The sequence below is a fragment of the Macrobrachium nipponense genome, chromosome 3 (genome assembly GCF_015104395.2).
Source record: "Macrobrachium nipponense isolate FS-2020 chromosome 3, ASM1510439v2, whole genome shotgun sequence".
Lineage (NCBI taxonomy): Eukaryota > Metazoa > Arthropoda > Malacostraca > Decapoda > Palaemonidae > Macrobrachium > Macrobrachium nipponense.
The window spans coordinates 64,015,005-64,031,958 of record NC_087202.1 but is presented as its reverse complement, the minus strand read 5'-3'; positions in this window follow the sequence as shown (position 1 = coordinate 64,031,958).

Here is a 16,954-nt window from a genome sequence, read left to right as displayed (position 1 = left end):
ATATATATATATAATATATATATATATATACTCAGGTTGTTAGTGAGGATTTTGCCAGGTTGATGGCAGGCAGTCTCCCTCAAATTTAATTACTTGTATTTCGAATGGAGTAGCAGATTTGTCTCTTGTTTATTCTTTATTGCGCTTTTAGATGATTTCGATGATCAGAAAGAACAAACTTTATCTACCAAAAAAGCAATTTATGTGATGCAAGCATATGTGTAATTGTCATTGATCCGAGCAGTGTTTTTTTGTAAGATTTTTACCAATTTGTTTCTTGTCATCAATTTGGACAATGCTTAGGTGGTATTTTTCGTATATCAGGTAAAGATACTGACCAATACTGAGGTTTATTTCTTCAGATCAAATTATAAGAGTCTCAAGCAACACTGTATCTTGTGGACTCTTAGTTTGGTATATAATTTTTTTTGCACATACAAACGTATTCATATTTACATTTATGTTCTTGTTAAATGGGTACACAACGAATGATTTATGCTCTTATTTTATCTTGTAACAGAATTGTAAACAAAAGAAACGAGTTACCAGAAAAGGTAGTTTCAAAAGTGAAATAGATAGAAGATGTATGAATATTCTTTTACGGTCTCTAAGTTATTAGAATCTTGTTAGGCAAAAGTATCTCTTTTAAATCTCTTAAGTATAATTTTTTGGAAAATAAAGAAGATAATGAATTTCTTCGTTGTTTAAGTTTGTTCCTCACAGAGCTTTTTTTTCCAGTCAGCACGTTAGGGTTAAAGTAATTACGTTATTTTTTTCTAAACTATGCGCCAGTGGGAATAGTTATTTAGAGTACTTAGGGAGTTTATTTGTTTTCCTCTTCTCTTTTTTTTTTTTTTTTTTTTTTTTTTTTTTTTTTTTTTTTTACTTTCCGGGCTTAAATGTTATTCCAATTTAATCAGTTTTTCCTTTCCCTAAGAAGTCGTGTTCTCTGGGGACTCTTGCCCATTGCACATCCCTCACCCCCTTTTTTTTTATTGACGGTTATTTGGGGTGAGTCATATTTACTTTGCACCCTTATATGTTCTCTTGGTTATGTGGGTGAGGGAATATTTGGCCATGGAACAGATCCGTTCTGGCAGACATTCATAGTTTTTTTCTGTTTTAACATTACCTCCCAGTTTAACCTTTAATTATCTTTTTAATCTTTTACGCAACGAACCATTCAGAAAGAGTGTGTTTTTATTATTACTATTATTATTATTGTCTGTGTCTTGCGGTTAAGGTCTCCATGATGATGTATTTCTTTTTTCTGTTTTCTCACTGGGTTTTTGTTTTAAATTAGTAAATCTTTGCTTGCACATCTTCATGATTTAAGATTTATCATAGTAGCGCTAATTTTCCATAAAAACAATGTATATATATGTCTGGAAGAAATAATTAATGTTTTGGTGGTTGGGGGAGAGGGGGCGGGGGAGGTAGGCGCTGTTCTTATTGCCAAAGCATCGAGCAAGAATACTTACCATGAAACATTATCCGCACTCATTTGACTTTTATATATCATTTTAATGTCACAGTTACGGAAACCGGAAGTCCTATGTCATATCTCATGCTTATATTTGTGTATAAGGAAAACTAGGACATCATTTAATTATAAAATTTCAGTAATCGATAGCTTCAGCTAAATTTATTAGTTGTCTTATTTACACAGTGTTTTTCTTGATCAAATATGCTATCATTTACTTATTTTATTATTCATTTTATTGATTAAATACGGTGTTGTACGCTTTTTGTTGACTCACGTTAGCAATAATTTTTCACCTTGAGTAAACAGTTGACATAATGGGTAATATTAAGGTGGATTAAATACATGGATTTTTCTATATTTATTGCGATATCTTGAAGCGAATGGTTTGTGGAGTGCCTGACTGTCAAGTGTTACTGTATATATTCTGAATGTTTGCTTTGCAATTACACTTGTGTGAAAAGTAATCCTAAGCTTTCTAATCTTATGAAATTTAAATATAATTAATTGGAAATAGAACAGATTTTGTTTAAGTTATAAAAGATGTGATGATGGGACAAAGTAACCCTGATATATTTTAGTAAAATCTGCAGAAGCGAAGCAAAAAAGGAGAATGAGCAATTCTCTATGTGAAAGGGTCAAAAGGAGTCCGGCATGAGTGTGATGACGAAATCGTTCCATTTCTTTTAAGAAAGACAATCATACTATCTTTAACTTGGCGGTCCTGTCAGTGACAATAAATGCTCATATCAGGATAAGACTGCAAATGTTAATGTATCCCCGGTGTGTAAAGTAAAATAAAAAAACTGCAATTTTTTCAGTATACAGAATTTTCCATAGCAGCAGAAGGGTGGTCAGCTAGTATAAGATATAAAACGGAGGCTTAAAGCCAAAGCACATAAGATCCAACAGTACATTATCATGACCACTTTTCTCCATGACAGTCAGGTTCATAAAACACTAAAAGAAATGGGACTTGAATGGACTGATGGACTGCAACAACCAAAGGGGTGGGTGTAAAAGAAAATACTTTAGTACCTTAGCCTAGTTTATTTACATATATACAAGCGAGTTCAGGTTTTGGTGGCGAAAATACAGTTATCAATTTTCACAATCAATAAACAGATCCCAATATAAACATCCAGCAGCAGCACCATATAAATGAAATATTAATCATTACATAAACACTCAAGAGCCATACTTGCTCATTAACCACAATCAGAAGAGTCACTCGCTCCATTAACATAATACAATAATAATTAACCGTAAAAAGAACCATACATTTGTTCATCTAAATAACAATGTTACAGCATACCCAGTAAGAACCGTACAATTGGTCATACAAAAAATACTGATTATGATGCCACATAAACAGTAAGACCCACAACCGTAGATCCTCAAGTCCGACCATTGAACAACACAAATGTTCATTGAGACAGCTTTGTAGCTGCCAAGTAAGAATACCTCTTCTCAACAGGGGACTATGGTTTTGCCACCACCTCGATCTCGGGAACTGGATTGAGTCCTCCTCAAAGATTGACAACTGCTGTACCATAATCCATCACCATCAAACAGGTGATCCTCCGAAACTGTTGCTGCTGTGGTCAACGCGGAACATTGTCGAGAACCTGCCGATCTGCCTTCCAAAACCTGACTGATAATAATTGAAGGAAATGATATAAAACACCAAGAGATGAAGGACACAATAAGGAAAGAATAAATGCAGAGACTTAAGGCTACACGTAAGTCAAAACTCTATGCTGGAAACATAACAAAAGCCATAAACACATGAGCAGTACCCGTAATCAGATACAGTCCAATAGTGGAGTGGAAAAAGGCTGGACTCCGCAGCATAGACCAGAAAACTATGAAACGCATGACATCATAAAGCACTACACCCAAGAACACATACAGACAGACTATACATAAAACGAAAGGAAGGAGGGAGAAGAGCACTGGAGCAATATTTGAAAACAAGTGAGGACAAGTGGCTAAGGCCTGGTATTCACGATCAGGTTTACCTGTCAGTTCACCCGCGACCATTTGATGGACGAGCATCCACATGAGAAGAGCAGAACTGTCAGTCGGACCATCCACTTGAGGTCATCGCCCCAAGTTCCCACCTAGCCTTTGTTGTCGCAACACTGATATGGCAGCGATGGAAACCCTACTGGCTGATAAGAAGGTGGAGCTCCACCTTCTTATCAGCCAGCATTATGTAAATTAAGTAATGGCTGGTAGTAATAGTGTGTGACAGAGGTCTGTTGCAAGTGACGATATATACGCACCAGCTACAGCACAGACAATAAATCGTAGGTGACTTTTTTTTTTTTTCAAGGAGTATTAATTATTTTTAGTTGTCTTGAGGAATGTGTGGTGATTTTCGTGTTAATATGAATTTCAGACTGTTGGTTGTTTTGTTATTTTTGGTCGTTCTGTAACAAAGGCGACAAGCCGCTTCGCTCATTCATCACAAAAAAGTGTGAATGTCAAGAGCAAAATGAATGCTTAATAAAGACATCTTAAGTAAAGATTAATGATAACTTGGTTGGCCGACCTATACTCGGCCATTGTAGTGGAATGCTTTTTTCACTTTGGCCGAGTATAGATCGACCACTGATCGGAGAGGGTTAAATATGAATGAACTCGTTTGGGGAAGGTTTTTGCGCAAATATTTACTACTTTTTTTTTTTTTTTTTTTTTATTTTACGTATTAACTGTGTTCATCTGCAGATATGTTGTGAAGCACAAACGAAGGGTAACATTAGAAGATAGGGAAATGAGACATAAGTTTAGTTTACCCGTTGTTTCGGGGAAATAAGACAAGTAAATTTACCGGTTGCTTGGTGAAAATTTGAGAAACCGCTTATAGCGATGAAAAGCTGTTTTCAGGAGGGAGAGAAAAGCAGCTTTCGTAGTCATTAAAAGGAAACGGTCGGAAAAGTTATCTGTTTGAATTCCATCCAGGTGCTCTCTCTCTCTCTCTCTCTCTCTCTCTCTCTCTCTCTCTCTCTCAGAGACTTCATTTATCTTCAGTTACACGCTTCTTACACCTTCCTAACTTGTACCGAAGCCATTATTTCTCGACGCTAGGCTTCTTTTCCCTCTTAACGGGATATTGATCTCGGAATTCGGTCCATCTATTATATCAGCCGGAAGCAGGGTGGACATTGTACGCAGATCATTAGTACCGAATTATGAGATGCCATTCGAAGAGATATCTTTAACTTGGCCTGGTCTTGTCTTTTATAAGGAGGAGGCTTGGCCCCCTGCGAGACGAATGAATGAAGGGAAGGGTAATGGTAATAACTTGGAAAATTCCTTCGTCGCTTCACACTTTTTCTGAATTTACATTCTTGTAAATTGCCATTCCCGGTACAGGTTACGGGTTATTAACTGAAGAGTTTAGTTCGCATTTATGAATTACAGTAACCGCAAAAGTTTTCTGGCCATCTGCTCACCATTCGTTAATTCTTCATCAGACACTGAAGCACTTATCTTGTACAATGTACGCACTAAATATACGTAGACCATATTGTGTCTGAACCTCTCTCTCTCTCTCTCTCTCTGATATGCCTCAGAGGTTAGGAACAATATTATGTTCGGCAGTAGGAAAGATCCTCATCTCTTTCTCTCCTTCCTACCAACCGATGATCGTGTATTTAACGAAGTGTCTCTGTATCCGTAACAAATTTCGTATCAAGTAAATTTCAAGACATGTTCCTTTGGCAAAATCAGATGTGTTTAATAACTGTTACGCAAGTTTTGTCAAAACAGATACTATAGCAGATTTACATCAACCGTGCATTTGATGTCTAGGCTGGTCCCTTATGACGCTCCTGATTGGCTGTTGATAAGGCAATGACAGGGCTGGAAAAACTCGGTATCTCTCTAGAGTTCACATAGGCAGGATGTATGTTCCACCTCTCATGAGGGATACGTCTTTCAATAGTATCCCTCAGGAGAGGTAGAACATAGATCCTACCCTTGTGAATTCTCGAGAGAGACTGAGAGTTTCCAGCCCTTGTGATTGGCTTAAGAACAGCCAATCAGGAGCGTCGTAAGGGAATGGCCTAGACATCACATCCACGGTTGATGTGAATCTACTATAGCCACTTTCTTGTGGGGTAGCTATAATTCGTTACCTATGTCCCATCTGCCTGTAAGAAATCTGAAGAAAATAAAATTGAAAAATGATTATCGAAGAATATGGCATTCATCTTCATTAACTGTGATGAAACTGCTGAGAGTGAGAAGGCAGTTAGAAAAAATACCTAAATGTAAAATTCTCCTTCTGGTTTTTTTCTTTTCTGGTGTACTCGCTTTACGCGGCTTCCTCGCCAGAACATTTTACATTGGCGGCCGACATTCAATAGTTCTGGCAAAAATCGTAGAGCCAAAGTTTCCAGGATCTGATTTGGTTTACAAATTTTTTTTGTGAATGGCATTCATTGCTTTTAATTAGACTTTTACTTTGGGGTATTATACCTGTAGCTGTCTTTTAGATAGTTTCCTTTCGTTGCTTATGTAGAAAATCCACGATACTATTTATTCATATAACTGGAAATGGTGTGGGAGTAGTTGTTTTCTAACCAAATGCAGATATTTTTGTGATATTTTCAAATGGGAACAAAACATATTGCAAGCACAACCTCATATAGTCAATCCCAATTTCGGTACGACAGAATTATTAAGAGTGTATGGCTTTTCAGGGAGTGGGTATGTTTTGCCATTTTGATGACTGGCGGCTTCAGAGGAACAGAGAATAGCTATTTAAAGCCTTCTCGCAATTATTATTTTTGCCGTTACTATTAATATGTATTCATGTCTCACCTAATAGTCACACCCGTACACACAAACACACAGGATTGATAAATAGATAGGAAGGTTGCAATTGCTCCAATTGAACGATGTCTTGGAAGGATATTTCTAAACATGAGCCTGCATCAGTAATTATGAAGGAACAGTTAAGCATAGTGAATCAGCATACTGAAAATGAAATACAAAAAAAACGCCGTGAGTGCCCTATAGGTCAGATTTCATGTTCCTCATCGCTTGATGTTTATCCGCGTTGTTTTCTTAGTAGTTGATAAACTCGGATTCATAATATAAAAGGTGATATTATCAGTATATGGTCCTTTTGCAGTTGTTATGATCTGTAAGTATTTTCCACTGCTTGTTGTATGAAAGTGCCTTGGTAATATTCTGTTATCTATGATTATTTTGTTTTCATAGTAGCTTCCACAAATTTGTGTTTATTGACTGACCAAATTTGAGGTGCTTTGTAAAGTGGTGACGTCACTCAGAGATAAGTTACAGGATAGATCAATCAGTGCTTTGAACTTTATAAATACTTAATTAGATATTCCTCCAATTCCAACGTCACTAGCGTCAACAGCAATAATAAATGGTTTCTGAAAATTAGGAGACATTAGAATAGGATTGGACACCAACATCAACCTAAGCTTTATGAAAGACTCTTCACACTGAGGTGACCACTCAAATTTACGACATTTCCCGAAAGTTTAGTAAGCGGCTGAGCAATGTCTGAGAAGTTCCGGACAAACCTACGATAATACCCCAACATACCCAGGACTCTCCGGACCTCTCTGACATTGCACGGCCTCTTCAAATTTACAATGGCCTCTATATTAGCTTGTTTGGGGCTACTGAACCCAAACCCACTTTCATGGCCCAAATAGCATACTCTGGCCTTACCAAACTCACATTTACCAAGGTTCACAACAAGACCGGCAGCTCTCAGGGCTTCAAACACCTTTTTTAACCTTACCATATGCATCCGCCAGTCGTTGCTGTGAACCACCAAATCATCTATATATATTTCCACCCCTTCCAAGCCACAAATGACCCTATTCATTAGTCGCTGGAAGGTGCAAGCTGCATTTTTCATCCCAAAGGGCATCACTTTACACTCGTAAAGCCCAAAGGGAGTTACAAAGGCAGAAATTTCACGGGCTCGATCAGACAGGGGAACCTGCCAATACCCTTTCAACAAATCCAACTTTGTTATAAACTTGGAGGACCCTATCTGATCGAGACAATCATCTATACAAGGTAAAGGGAAGGAGTCATTTTTAGTGTGAGTATTTACCTTACGATAATCGATGCACATTCGGAACTGTCCGTCGGGTTTCTTTACGAGGACTATTGGAGAACTCCATGGACTCACCGAAGGTTGAATGAGGTCGTGCTCCAGCATATACTTAATTTCCTTATCAACAATGTCCCTCTTCATTGGATTTAATCGATAAGGAGACTGCTTTACCGGGGAAGCACTGCCCACATCGACATCATGCTGGAGCAAGTTCGTCGTCCTGGCGCATTCTGAAATAACTCTGGGAAGGCAAGGATTAATTCCATAACATCACTTCTCTGATTAGTCTCCAGATGCTCTAATCCCTCCTTTAAAATTTCTAAGTTCTGAACATTGTCAAATAGAGCATCAGAAGACACCTGACCAACCAAATTTACAAAATCATCCGTGGAGGCTCTACCACTACCACAGATACTGGTTCATAAACAATAGCCAAAGGGGTCCTTACCCCCAGACCACATGGAAGTATAAGACTTCAATCTATTTATATGAAATACCACCCGGCAACTTTCGTTTGGTCCCGGGGGCTTCAACCTCATAGTTTACCTCAGACAGCTTTCTCAAAACCTTCCAAGGTCCCTTATACCTTGGCTCAAGAAAGTTGTCCGAGTCTGTACTTAATACCAAAACCAATTCCCCGGGCACAAACGAACGTACCTTTGTCTTTTTGTCAAAATTAATTTTCATGGCAGCTTGGGAAGAAGCCAAATTCTCTCGTGCAAACTTCCAAGCCATAGATAGCTTTCTCCTTAAGGTTTCCACAAACTCACCCACATTCATCTCTCCTCTTTGTCCAGACTCAATCACCTCATGGACTATCTCCAGAGGACCACGACCTTGTGACCAAAACCAACTCGAAAGGGAGCGACACCTGTGGACGAGTTAGGGTGATTCCGTATGGCAAAGAGAGCAAGGGAAGCCCTTTATCCCAATCCTCTCCTTGCTCATAACAATATTTCTTTAATACGCATTTAAGGTGGGTTTGGTGAAATCTTTCCACCACACCCTGACTCTCTGGATGATAGGGGTACGCTGGTAATGTGCTGAATGGCCAGTTCAGCACACTTACCCCGAAATACCCTACTTGTGAAATTAGTTCCACAATCAGACTGAATAGTACGAGGCAAACCATATCTAGAGAAAAAACTCTATGAGTTTCTCGAACACTGCACGAGAAGTAATCCTCCTCATAGGAATGCATCAGGAAACTAGATGCTCGTCCATAACTGTCAGGAGATGGGTAAACCCTGACTTAGTCCTAGTAAAGGCCCAACCACATCAATCACCAACTCCACAAAAGGTTCTCCAATTGCTGGAATCGGATTTAAAGGGGCTTTTGGAATTGGTTGATTGGGTTTTCCCATCACCTGACATGCTTCACAACTATTCACAAACCATTTTACTGAAGACTTTAAGCCTGGCCACCAAAAATATTTAGCTAACCTACTAAACGTTTTACACACACCAAAGTGGACAGAAAAGTGGGTCTTCATGTGCCAATTTCAAAACTGAATCTCTGAACTGAGTAGGGACCACTATCTGCTCTTTCGAGATGTTATCTCAAGGGCATGAGAGGAAGGGCGACTAACTCTATAACACACCTTTTATAACACAAAATCGTGGTCTAGTCAAATCACTCGTATCACCCAGTTCAAAATTGAACTCTTCCTTCTGAGCTTCAATAAACTTTGAACGATCCCAATCAGGTTTCAATAACTTACCAAAAAGCTTATCACTACTACTAACTACAGACCCGGGCCTTTCTACTTCTACAGCTAAACTACTTAAATAAATACATCATCATCATCATCTAACAAATCTGCTGCCTTTGCAGCAGCTCGTGTCGTTACAGCCACTGGACAAGCATTCAAAAAAAGACAATATTGGAAACAATTCACGTCCCTTGTCATCCAACATGTCATTACCCAGTATACCATCTATGCCTGGGATTGGTAGGCTTTCTACAACAGCTAATTCTGTCTTCCTATTATAACCAGGGGAAGGACAATTCCACCTCAACTAAAGGTGCCGATACCATCGTGTTCGGGAAACCTCCCAAAACCACAAAATCACCTGAATTATTAACTAGGCCCTTCAATGATTCCTTCAATACCAGAGACCGAGCAGCCCCAATATCCCGCAAAAACTTCACCTTTAGGGTTTTCGATTCGGTAATCAATTTGCCAAGCCAAATATATTTATCATAAAGTCATAAATCCCTACTAGATAAAGAACCAACATTTTCCCCCTTGCTACAACCATCATTAGCCATCAACACTGGTGGATTCTCAACCTGAGACTTATTAGACATAGGGTTATTTGATATTAGAGCTACCGGATTATTATTGTTTCTTTGGAGGTACCTCCTTCTGGCGTTACACTGTGCTTGAAAATGTCCTGGTTCATTGCACCAGAAGCAGGCCCTTCTTACTCTATTACCATTACCAGAAGTTAACTTATTACTTTTGGAGAAGACTCTAGTGTAAGATCCACTTGAGCTCTCTCCCTGAGCATCTCCAGTCCTATTCTTATGCAGATTCCCCTGGACAAGATTATTTCCCGGACCACCTAATTTCTTTTGATAATTATTTGACTTACCAGGCTGAAAATTAACTACAGATCCAAGATTACCTGACCCAGCCCGATGAATCAACACAAATTCATCCGCTATCTGGGCAGCCTTACTCAAACTGACTGCTTTAACCTCTTCAAGATAAATTCTTAATTCCTTGCTACAAGCCTTTTTAAACTCTTCTAGCAACATAAGCTCTCTCAAGGAGGAGAAGGAGACTACTTGGCGACTCTTAAGCAGTCGTCAAACTGCTCCTCCTTGAGACGAGCAAATTCCACAAATGAGAGAGAGACAGGTTTATTAAAAATTACGGAACTTTAGACGATAGGCCTCCGGAACCAAGTCATAAGCCTTAAGAACTATTGCTTAAACCTATTATAGTCCCTAGCTACACCTTCATCTAAAGCATTGTATACCCGAATTGCCTTGCCCACCAGCCTGCATTGAATCAAGACTGTCCACATCTCTGAGGGCCAAGACAACCGGGCAGCCACACGCTCAAACGCCTTAAAAAATTCTGGGACGTTTCGCTCGTCAAATACTGGGACCAATTTCAACGCTGCCCCTATGTTAAATTTATCCTGAGAGGACCCAGTGGGAGTACTAAAGTGATTAGGGGAACCTCTTAACCTAGCCATTTCCAAATTGATTTTAGCCATAGCCAACTCATGCTTCCTCGCCCTCTCTTTCTCCTCAAACTCAAGTTTCATCAACTCAATTCTTTTGCATATAACATCATATTCACTGTTCTCCTGGGATTTTACAGGCTGTACCGGCGCTACCTCAACATGGACAGAATTCTCTGGCAAAAATGGCAGGTGAATCCGTAATCAGTACCGGGATCCAGCGACGGTACCAATATCCCGTGGGCTCCTCCGACGGGAATAAGGGGTAATAAGAGAAGTCGCAAATAGCTTACGCTTCTGCGGAACCCCGTAAAGCGGACACTATGGTCGCAAGTGAACGAAGAGCCGTGATCTACAGCACCAGAGTCGCAGGTGACTAAGGCACCTATGAACGGTCGTGAGGAAAGATTCCAACAGCGCCGTTTCCAAAATAAACTGCCAAAAGGTCGTCCTCCAATAATCCACAAAAGCTGCTCAAGGGGATGGTCTGACAAGGAGCGTTCCAAAGCCCGAACTTCCGCGGGCAGACCATCAACGTTCACAGTACAGCTACGAACCATCCACCGTAGCTCAAAAACAAATCACAAAACAATCGTTAGAACGATAGTTCACAGAAATAAACAAGGGAGGAGGAGGCGCTCAATAACACAAAAACTCTTACATTAACTAACAAGCATTTGGCTGCTTAAGCAAAAGAAACTTAAAAGTAAACAAGGCTGATTTAAACTTGATAAATAAAAACAAAAACTACGTTAATTTAATACCACCGTATTTACAGTATGTGGTAGTTTCACGTTCATGAGAGAATTGCATACGAGGAAGCAGAAGGAATCCATTGTATAATTGGTTTCATGGACTTTAGTGACTTATATTATTATACTCAAGTTTTACGTATGATTTACGAAGGTGAAAAAAGTGTATTATGTTTCTCCTACGTCTGTATTTCAGCAATAACCGTCTTTCATGAAAATAAAGTATTTTTTGAAATGGACCTATTATTATTATTATTATTATTATTATTATTATTATTATTATTATTATATTATTATTATTATTATTATTATTATTACTGGAAACACTGGTAGTACCAGTAATAATAGTTACATCAGTAGGAGTGGAAAGAAGAAATTCATTGAAATCTCTTGAAAAGATCGTCTCCCAAAATAAGTGAATGTTCAGCTTCACAGACGTCAAATTATTTGCTTGCCTCACGTGGCTGGCTGTTGGATTATTTCATGATTTTTGAGTTTTGCATTTTGCGTCGGAATAGTGGTGCTGAAGTCCTTGAGAGAAATAAAGAGTTTATTGAAGATAAAGATAAACTCTTGTTTCTCTCATTTTAAGATATGCCAGGAGGCAAGAGTGTTCAAAAGACTGCTGATATATTCATGCAATTGCTGAAGAGAATTGAAATATGTGAGTGGAAAAGAGAATAAGATGATTCTCTAGCGATAGATGAACTAAGAGAAAACCGGAAAAAAAGTGGACAAGTTTAGAGGTAGCAACCTTAAATCGGCAGTAAAATCAAGGACAGCGCCAATCCCTTATCTCGTAAATACTATTGATTGAGCACTTGAACCAGCTTGAGTGATTGATGTAATAACTTGTAATGCTTTATGGTTTTATTCGCGATTCTCTTCAAAATATCTATGGGAATTTTATATCCCGAAAATTTTTTTTTTTATTTCGTCTGATTAAAAAAAAATGTCTAGGTTCTTTGGCTGGTCTTTATGCAAGGCTTCGATCACCCCACTACAGTTTGGTACTCGAATGTATATTTGGGGCGTCGTGGCAGTCATTGGCATCCATCGAAATTCATAGTTGCCATCGACGTGATTATGTAAATCTCGCCGAATGACGCGACACCCGACGCGGAGATCGAGTAACTAAAGAATGCAGAAGTTTATCTTAGTTTTACCAGATCACTGAGCTGATTAACAGCTCTCCTAGGGCTGGCCGAAAGGATTAGATATTTTTACGTGACTAGGAACCAATTGGTTACCTAGCAACCGGACCTACAACTTATTGTGGGATCCGAACCACATTGTGTCAAGAAATGAATATCTATCAACAGAAATAAATTTCTCTAGTTCCGCGTTGGCCGAGCGGAGAATCGAACTTCTGACCACCGGGTTGGTAGCCGAGCGCGAAATGCACTCGGCCAACGTGGGACTTGAGAAAGCAGAATTAACCCTTACTTATCTTATGGGTTCTCAATCGCCTGGGATTCCCGAAAATGGTACTGGCTTTAGATTTAGAATATCAGTCGGCAGCATTTTGCTGTAATATTCTTGGCCTTGAGACGTCAAGACACTTACTATTGTTATTTTATTATCCATTTTGCATTATTTTTTCTTGTCAGCAGATTGCTCATTCGTCTCTATTGATATGGAATAATTAAATTACAGTCCAGCATTGTATATATATGTTCGTGTGCGTCTTTGTATATATAATGTTCTCTACGGTAAAATTTTAGGTATGAACATAATTCTATCAGATAGAATTTATTATAACTGTTATAAAAAATAAGTTGTACAGACTGACGGATATCAATAAAGTAAGATTAAGTCAAATGTACAAATTTTCCTCATATATACTTTTCTTGTACCAAGAAAGAACAGTACATCAAATGAGACCTTGCTAGAATGAGTTTGTAGTTAAGTGCGGTAAGATAGAAGTTCATCAATTGAAAGGGTTTTAGATGGGATAAAGAAACGAGGTACAATTTATTTTTAATCTGCATATTTGTCTTTTGCAACTATTTTTCTTCCCTTTGAAGATTTCCCCCTTATGCGTGCTTGCTCACTTATCCACAGTCACATAAACGATTGCATGCGCATTCAGAGTTCATTGCATGCATGTCCTCAGAAATAATCGCCTCTTACTGGGTGATCTACGTCGCACATGTGCTCCTTTTGCCTCTCTTATAGTTATGTATTTTTTGCTTATTTGTGTCTTGTCGAACATTTGTTGTTAATCTGTTTCATCGGTTTGTCGAATCACTTTCGGTTAGATTTGCCGAAATAAAATGATTCGATAAGCATAAGACTGGTTAAGTGGAATTTGGAGCGTAGGAGAGTATATAAATAGGAAATTGAATTTGTTGTACATTATTTTCACTTTTCAATTTGTAACTTCCTAAAAAGCAAAGTAATTTGTACAATAACGTAAATAGACGTCCGAGAAAATTCACATTAAATTACTTTAGGAAGTTTAATTCTGATTAAACTTCCGTCTTCAAATTTAATTTTGAGTCCTTGGAAGGCTTATGAATATTAGTCAACAATTTGCCCATTTGGGGTTCAGTTGCAAAATACTTATAATTGAAATTTGTAACCACCTCTCTCTCTCTCTCTCTCTCTCTCTCTCTCTCTCTCTCTCTCTCTCTCTCTCTCTCTCATTTTTCCCATGTTTTAGTCTCTTACACCGAGCTGCTTTTAGTCCTTGGACCTCAAATTAAGTCAGTTCTTAGAGGTAGAATGCGAGGCCAATTTAACTGGATGATGTATATATACAAATGTTCACGAGGGAGAAGAGAACTCTGCAGAAAGTATGAAAGGAGCAATTTTGTCTGTTGCTATATTCTGAAATAAACAAGTAATTTCAAGGATCGTAAGACCACTTCCGGTTCACACCAGACTTAATATGTGTTTGAGGATCCCATCGCACCATTTTTCCCTCAGGCCTTTTCTTTTAACCGGGATGTCTAATTCATAGTTTTTGAGGTTGCCGAGATGAGTAATGACACTCCCAATGGCCTTTAAGTCCAAGTTCAGCCTCTGATAGAAAGGGGGGTGGGGTGAGAAGGGGTGGGAAGGGGATGACATGTAAAAATAACCAAAAAAGACAGATATTAGTGTCTAATCCATAGCTTTGGGGCTCGTTGAGATGAACAGTGGCACTCCCGATGTCCTTTAAGTTCAAGTTCAACCTCGATAGGAAGGAGGGTGAGAAGGGTTGAAAAATAAAATGTCAAAAATGATGGATATTAGTGTCTAATTCATAGTTATTGAGGTCGCTGGGATGAGTAGAGACAACCCCAATGCCCTTGAAGTCAAAGTGCAGCCCCAGTAGGAATCAGGGTGAGAAGTGGTGAAAAATAAAATGTAAAAAATGCTGGACAGTGTAACTGAAGCAATGCTCTTAACAGGAAAGGGAGTGAGAAAGAGCGAGAGGGTAGACGTGGTTTGGGAGGAGAGAGCGAGTTTATCGCTTGTCATTCAGATTTTTCTCGGGCATCGCCGAGTTAGTCAGCTAATATATATATATATATATATATATATATCTATCCTATATATATATACATATATATATATATATATAAAAATATATAGTATAAATATAAATATATGTATATAAGTTTATAAATATTAGCTGTGCGTGTTTTTTTTTCCAGCATGCAGATTAAAAATAAACAAACACATTCGAGCATTATATTACTATTGGGATTCTTTGTGCTCTGGGAAAAGTTGCAGTTTCACAATCCACAAAATGAAGGAATCCTGCAAACGCCAGTATGAAATATATTCCTTGGCCTTCTGGTTCTGTTAATAACAAAATTAACAGCTATTCTTCTGTAAGCTCAACTTTTCATGACATTTAATAGTAGCGAAAATAATGCCCGAACTTATTCATGTGTCCAGCGCTTTTATGTTCAACTGTTTTTCCGAACGATGTTTTTGAGTAATGAATTGTCTCACCGGAACCCATTTGCAGGTAATAAAAGGTAATTGAAAGACTTTATATTCGTTCCGGGTAATTAGAGTTGTTATCGCTGTTCATGTTGTAATATTTTCAGCGATGCTTGTCCCTGTTATATATCAGGTTAAAGACTTGATATTGAGGACTTTTATTTTTGGACGTGGTAATTATTTTTTAATGCGTCTCGTTAGTTCGTTACTAATGCTCGTATATACTTGATATTATTCTTTATCATTTCATGCCATTTAGTTTAAAAAGCCTCTCTATGTTAGAGTGTCGTATTTGTTCATATATTATATATATATATATATATATATATATATATATATATATATATATATATATGTGTGTGTATTATATATATATATATATATATATATATATATATATATATATATATATATATATATATATATATATTATATATATATATATATATATATGATGTAGGTGATAGCTGCGGTAAAGAAAAGCCCTTTGAAATAACAGGAAGAAATTAGTGTCGGCATTTTCATAAAGATGAAACAACAAAAGTATGGAATTACAATTTAAAAGTAATGCTTCGTTTCATATTTCGTAACGTATTTATATGATATTGTTTTTAGTATTTTTATGGCCACACACAATTCTGCGTTTCCCCTCTGGCAATAACTGTCTCTGCCTTCGTGTGAGTCCTCATTCCCGTCCGTCCAGTTTATTTTTTACATGTTGCCATTAATGGAATGTATTCAAATTGGTGGTGTGGTGTTTCAGCTTGAAAACGGACAGTGATCTTACCCCGCCATTTGTTGAAGTCCAGTGTTACATAACTCCTATTTCAGATACGAATCTCTGCTTATACACAAATTACAATGATAATTGTTTGCAATTTCAGCCTGGAAGATGTATCGGGATATTCAAATATCCCAATACATCTTGCAGGCTGAAATCGCGAACATTTATAATTGTAATTTGTTTATAAGCAGCGGAAGGTACACGTATTACACTTTACTAACACCATATTGATTTAAAAATTACATGATTAATTTTGAATGTATTGTTTTCTTCTTGCTTATTTTTTCAGCAGTTAAATATAACTTGCAATGTCTGTAGAGCATTTGTGTCCGAAAAATTTTGACAATGCGTGTTGGCCACCCCATATCCACGTGTGGCATGGAGGAAGATATAATGAGAAAGACAGAAATAATTTCTTCTAAAGCAGCGATAACCTTCAATAAGTTATTATTATTATTATTATTATTATTATTATTATTATTATTATTATTATTATTATTATTATTATTATTATTATTATTATTATTATTATTATTATTATTATTATTATTATTATTATTATTAAAGTATCGAAGGAAAGAAAGAATATGTTAGACTCAACAAAGTGGCTGATGAAATATGTACAAAATGAACATTGATAAAAAAGTGAGGATTCGAGATTTTTTTTACTAATCTCTTCATGC